This window comes from Lepeophtheirus salmonis, chromosome 8 (assembly GCF_016086655.4).
Source record: "Lepeophtheirus salmonis chromosome 8, UVic_Lsal_1.4, whole genome shotgun sequence".
NCBI classification, from domain to species: Eukaryota; Metazoa; Arthropoda; class Copepoda; order Siphonostomatoida; family Caligidae; genus Lepeophtheirus; species Lepeophtheirus salmonis.
In genome coordinates, this window is record NC_052138.2 from 6941185 (window position 1) to 6947627 (window position 6443).

Below are 6443 nucleotides of genomic sequence, written 5' to 3' on the forward strand. Positions count from 1 at the left end.
CAATTTCAGCGATTTTATCGTTCTTTTAAAATGATGAACGCGCTCCCACACGAGAATTTTGAGCGCGACACACTAATGCTTTATGACTTTATGTCATTTTACCCCTTATTATGTTGTCACCGCTTACTTATATTTGTCACATATTTGGGCGTGCTTTATGTATGGAAACAATGTCTAGGATATACCAAAGGATGGGATTCTTGTAGCGAATGAACACAGCAGAGTGATTTGAAGGGGAAAGAGGTTGGTGCTAGAGCTCTTTTTCATTATTTTCTAATTGATTGTGTGGTGAAAGAAGAACTCTCGCCTATCTATGGTGTAAATTATTTTAAAAGTCCAAATAAAAATAAATATATATGAATTAAAATATAATCATAACCATGTCTTAATGTTTTTGCAAAATGTAAACGGTACTTTTTTTTGTAGCAAATACTCATTTTTTGCCCCCAAATTCATATAACTTATAGCTACATAATGTTATCAAGGGTCTTAATTCAATAATACCGTAAGTCTACCCTTCGTCTTCTCCTTGTGTTCTATAAAAATCAGATCCTTTATATACCTTGCCCAAAGATATCTTCAACAGGACGAGACGGAGCCCATTTAAATCCCATATTCGGGACTGATACAATCCTGATTATCATATTTATATTAGGTCATGAGTCTTGACTTGTTTTACATTGAAGTATTAGATATCGGAGACTGTAGTAACCTGTGATGGGTCACATTCGAATACAATTTGTAGGAAAACTATTCCCTAGTATTTGGATATTAACCCAAATAGATCAAAACAAGAGAAGGTCTGTTGTGTTGAATTTTGAGGTTCAAATCAGCTCCCCCTACATAATGTAAATATCCTCTTTTTCAGAGGAAAATAGGGGAAAATATATGCTATAGATTCTCTCATCTCTTAAATATTATCTCCTTCAATTGTGAAACAATTCAGCTTGAATACACAAGGATTTTCACGACAATATGAATAAATGTACAAATTTTATTTAACCATTAATTCGTACCCAAGGACGGGCTCCATCAATAATTTGCTTATTCATATATAAATCACTAATTGAGTCAATTAAACTCAAACGATAGCATTAATCTACTCATTGATTTGGTAGTTGTGGAAAACGAATTTGTTGGCCGTACCTACATCATAGATTTTATAGACGAAATTGGAGAAATATTTCGGTTGAGATTATGGTCTCAGATCATACATCGAAATGTAATCATTTTCAACTCGTGAACATTTTTTGTATCTCCCTCTATGGGCCGACTTACTCCTCCCCATCTCAGTTATACGAGTTGTATGCTCACATTTGGAGTACTTTTAAATTCAATTTTAGCCCAATTTTTCTAGTGACTACGAATATTGATAGTTAGTTAAATATTTATTACTGTTTGCCAAGCATATATAAAATAAAATTGTACAAATATAAGGCAACGAACACGACTATACAACGGGGTATTAGTGCTACTACAGCAGATTCTAAAACACAGTTTACATTAAAATTTTGTTCAAGAATATTTCTTTATTTTTTTTACTTTTCATAAATAATAAATTACAAATGTCTTCGTTTTCCTCATTCATGGCTTGATGTCTCTCGTAAGTTAGGGAGGGGCAGCTGTTCATGAGATGGTCTGGACTTTGCAATTCTTCCACACAGACATTGCACGTTGAGTTTATGTCCTTCCACTTGCTTAGGTGGGCTAGAAAGGGACATGTCCAACGCAGTCTTGTACAATGAGTCTCCATTTTTCTCTTCCTACCTTGATACACTTCAACTTCGGCTTATTCAGCTTAGTATGTGTATGTTTCATACTTTGATCTGTTTTATATCGATCACACCAATATTGATAGAAAAAGTCATGAATTATCTTCTTTATGTGGCTTGTAGGCGTCCCAAAAAGCAAACGGATTTTGGCTCTTAGTACCCCTACTTGCAAGATGGTCTCGTTTTTTGATAGTATTTATGTAAAAAAAAATTGGGCGCCATTCATTGGAAGTAAATCGGTCAATATTAACAATTTCAAGGCTGGAAGAGTATGTACACAATTCAATGGATATCCTAGAAGGCGTCTCTACCCAGTTGGAGATTACAGGCACAATGAAGAGGTCTTGGATTTAACTTTTCATGATTTTCTTCCATTTTTAATCATTATGTTGTGTGTTTTTTATTTATATTTGTTTAAATTTGGGATGCTCCCAATTAAAGCATTAAACCAAGTAGCACATCGAGCACCGTTATGGTCAATATTTGTCATAATGTCGCATTTCTATGACTTCCTTCATTTATTTATTGTACGACCTACGTAGTATTAATAAGTTTGAATAAGTAATAATACATTTATAATTTAGTCTTATCTTACATATTTTATATTTAAATATTATTATAAAGCAAATTTGAAAGAAATTACTCCAAAACAATGGGTCATTGTAGTGTCCGAGGATGCAAAAATAGAATTGAGTCAAATTTCAAGGAAACGTTCGCTTTTTTAAATTTTCCATACCCAAAATTCCAAAAGAAGTCGGCAGATGAAAAAAATGGCTATCAAATCTTAAATATCTTCCTAACTGGAACCCTGCTGAGCAAAAGTATATGAATAATGAAGTAAATAAAAGTAGAAACAGGAAATGATTCTCCAAAATGCTTGAAATAATAATACCTCTAGTGGACAAAAAAAGTAAATTTTGACCAAGATCTCTTTTTGCTAATAATGACGTTAGCCTTATCTAATAACAGGTTTTTTTTTCACTCTACACACCTGGTTGTTATTTTGGAGGGGGAGAGGGGGGGATAAAAAGGTAACTAATGGAGTGATCTAGTACACACTTTCTTGCTTAAAATATTACTAGTGATAGATTATTATTTAATATTGTATATAATTATATATTATATATAAAACAATATCTATGTTTGTAAGTAATAATCACCGTTAGGTAATTATTAAAAAAATAAATTATTATTATTAAAAAAAAAAAAACAATGATATTTGAATGAAAAAAAAAACTTCATAAATTTGCTTGAAATTAAAAATCATTTTTTCCAGAGTGCTTAAAATATGCTCTTGCATCTGAAAATTAGGATAAAATTGAATTTGATTTTTACCCCCCCCCTCTCTTCCTCTTCTTAACAAGGATGTTTGGTTTCGTTCAAGGTTGATTCGAGTCAATAAATTAGAAGAAAAATAAAATATAAAGTGACCAAACTACTAAGTTGAAAAGTATTTCAAAATGAATAGCGCTAATTCATTTATAATATTAAAAATCATCAAAATGATATTTGGAGAAATATTGACAATAAAATATTAACAAACGAAATGATATTTGAACTAAATATTGTATGGTGAAGGAATTATATAGGATTTTATGATTCAATATAATTATTATGACTTGTTCAAGTTTAGTATTTAAAAATGGAACTTACTCACACAAAAAAAAAAAAAAAAAAAAAAAAAAAAAAAAAAAAAAACTCAGGGTTTTTATAAATTTGAAAAACTACTACTAATTTCAGTCGAACCGAGTTATTAATTTTTTTTAGAGGACATAACACTACATTCACCTCTGTTGTCAATGGAATACGGCCACTGTCCTGGATTTGACCACAATACAGGGTGTTCTGGAAGGATTATATTTGGGGACGGGCTTTGATTTTTTTGCTCCGCTCAAATTAATTTTCGGTTTAAAAGAGATACAAAAAAAAAAAAGATTTTTTCCCATTAAAAATTATCTTCCTTATCAATAAATTTTTCTTTGTCAAAAAGAAAAATCCTTGAATTTGGGAGCGAGCTCCAGCCTCTCAAACCCATCACCTATGGATGCCCCTGAATTATAAGATAAGATCAAAGCTAAAAACATCTCTTTCCAGGATTTGTATAATGTAGAAATTAGGAGTGGATCCGGTTACCCGTAGGACCCGTGTAATTGTATTTTCAAAATTAGTGATGTGCCATTAGTAAAGCTCGTCAATTCTTAACTTTCAATATTTGGATGACTATATCTTTGCCAATATTGAAGCAAGATGATTCAAATTTTGCTATCCTCATTGACATGACTTAGTCATTAAATTGTAGGTTTTTTAATAATGTATGCCTGTTATAAATACTAAATTTATGAAACACATTTATCAGATGGTATATTTTTGTTGGTAAAATATCTTAAATTAAGTGATAAACTGTAAAAACTGGTTTGGATTGTATAATAAAGTTTATATTTAAATGATATATAGCTATTTTATTGAACTAAGAGATAAAAAAAATTAATGAATTTTTGCTTATTACTAGAAAATTAACATTTGAATTTTTTTCCCGAAAAACTCAATTTTTTTTAAACAGCATTAAAATGTTGAAACTTTTTTCAAAAAAATGAATTTTTGAAATTATTTTCCAAAAATATAAATTTTTGTGAATAGCTGTGAATTTTAAAATATTTTTGCAAAAAATTTATTTATTTGGGAAACGCAATTTTTTTTTAATTTCCCTAAAATTTAATTTTTTGAATTTTTTTGTAAAAAATAGAATTTTTTGTGAACAGCTGTTGATTTTTGATTTTTTTTTCCAAAAAGTTTAATATTGGAATATTAAACTTCACAAAAAAATTAATATTTGAATTTTTTCACAAAAAAATTAATTTTTGTATATAGCTGTGGATTTCTGAATTTTTTTTTCCAAAAAAAATATAAAAACCAATCCTCTTAATAAAATGCTCCTGCGGACGCCCCAGTAGTTAGCCAATTCTTTCAACTATGAAAATATTATTCATTAATAGTTCATAGCTCAATAAAAACTAATTCCAATCCAACCGAGCAATAATTATCAATATTAACTATTACGTCATCAATGAACACTGATTACAGAAAAAGAGGAAGGCACTTGAACGGCTGACAACCAAATACAGTGGACATTTTTGCGTTAGTGAGTCATAGAACGCTGTTTAGAATAATCACACGATGTAGATGTAGCTTCAAGCACTAATCAAGATAAATAGAGATGCACCTTTCGATATAGATCAATTTTTTTTATGGCTAGGATTAATTATTAAGTGATAAGTTTTTAAGACTTGGAAAATCACTGGGCTTTTTTCGGGCTTCAAATCTTTTCGGGTAATCCAAGTTTACTTATATTTATATCCAGGTCCAAGAACCGTTCTATCTATATCTTTGGTTACCCTCAAAAAAGTTATTAAACTATTTTTTTATTATTTAATATGTTTTCACGTTGGGCCAACGTGTTGATGCACAAATTATATGAATCAAAGTAAAAATAGATAACAAGAACTCGACGAGTATTTATACGTACCACATTAATAACTTGTTACTCGTCCAAAATTGGGATTCCCTTTTTTTCTTTTTTTAGCACCTAAGAGCATGTATAGACGGACTTCATTTTGTTGTGAAATTTAGAGTTGATGTTTTCCTATAGGCACACTTGTAATAGAAAATGTACAAGGTTTATTTATTTAACAGATCACTTGGACAAAAATTAAAAGTCGACTCTAAAAATTTTACTCTAAAATTTTCTAAAAAAGTGTTTTGTCTCTTCTAAAAATTTTCACAAAAAGAACAAAAAAAACACACACAAATTACCCCTAAAAACTGATACCCTGTGGGTAACTAATTTTGGGCAGATAAAATTTAAAAAAAAGTATTAGGATCTTTGTTTATTGGCGGTTACCCACCCTATTTTAGAAGGGTGTTTTTTTATCTTTCTCTTTTTGTATGAGTACTCGACGATCATTTCATTAAAATTAGCCAACAGGGCTATTAATTTTTTTTATTGACTATCCCAGAACGCCACAACATATAAACTACCTAAGTATATATACGAGATATTTGATTGGCTTAGATTCGAAGGGAGCCCCCTATACAATACCTTTTTGTCCAATCAGAAACAAGGACACAAAAGTCTTTACGTAATATATTCAAACGTTTGGTTGGTTCTAGAATTGAAATTTACAGTGTAACCTGCCGTTTAAAATGTTAGATATGTGCCAAAATATTTCCAAACTACACAGGAAGTGAAATATTACAAACTGTGTCTTTAAAAAATATATATTACTTAAAAATCAACCGTAATATTTGTTTTCAATGTCTATTTGACTCATGATTTGAACACAAAAATGCCTTTGTAAATGTGGTATTTAAGGTACGTCATTACAGTATTCGTACGTCGTGGCAACCTGAACTAGCCTGAACAGTTTTTACTAGCCACGGACTAGCGGGCTAGTGTGTCAGTCGTGTCCGGCTTATGAGCAAGTTACGAGTGATTACAGGCAAATAAAGTAGTTCTTAGTTTTTGTGACGTCATCATCTATTTTAAAAACTCAGCAAGACATGCTAACGATTACGTCACATATATTACAAACTGTTTGTCTTCCACACTTATCACCAGAGGGCATTAGAAGTAAGAATCATACTCCATGGAGGAAGGAATATTAAAAAAGTTAC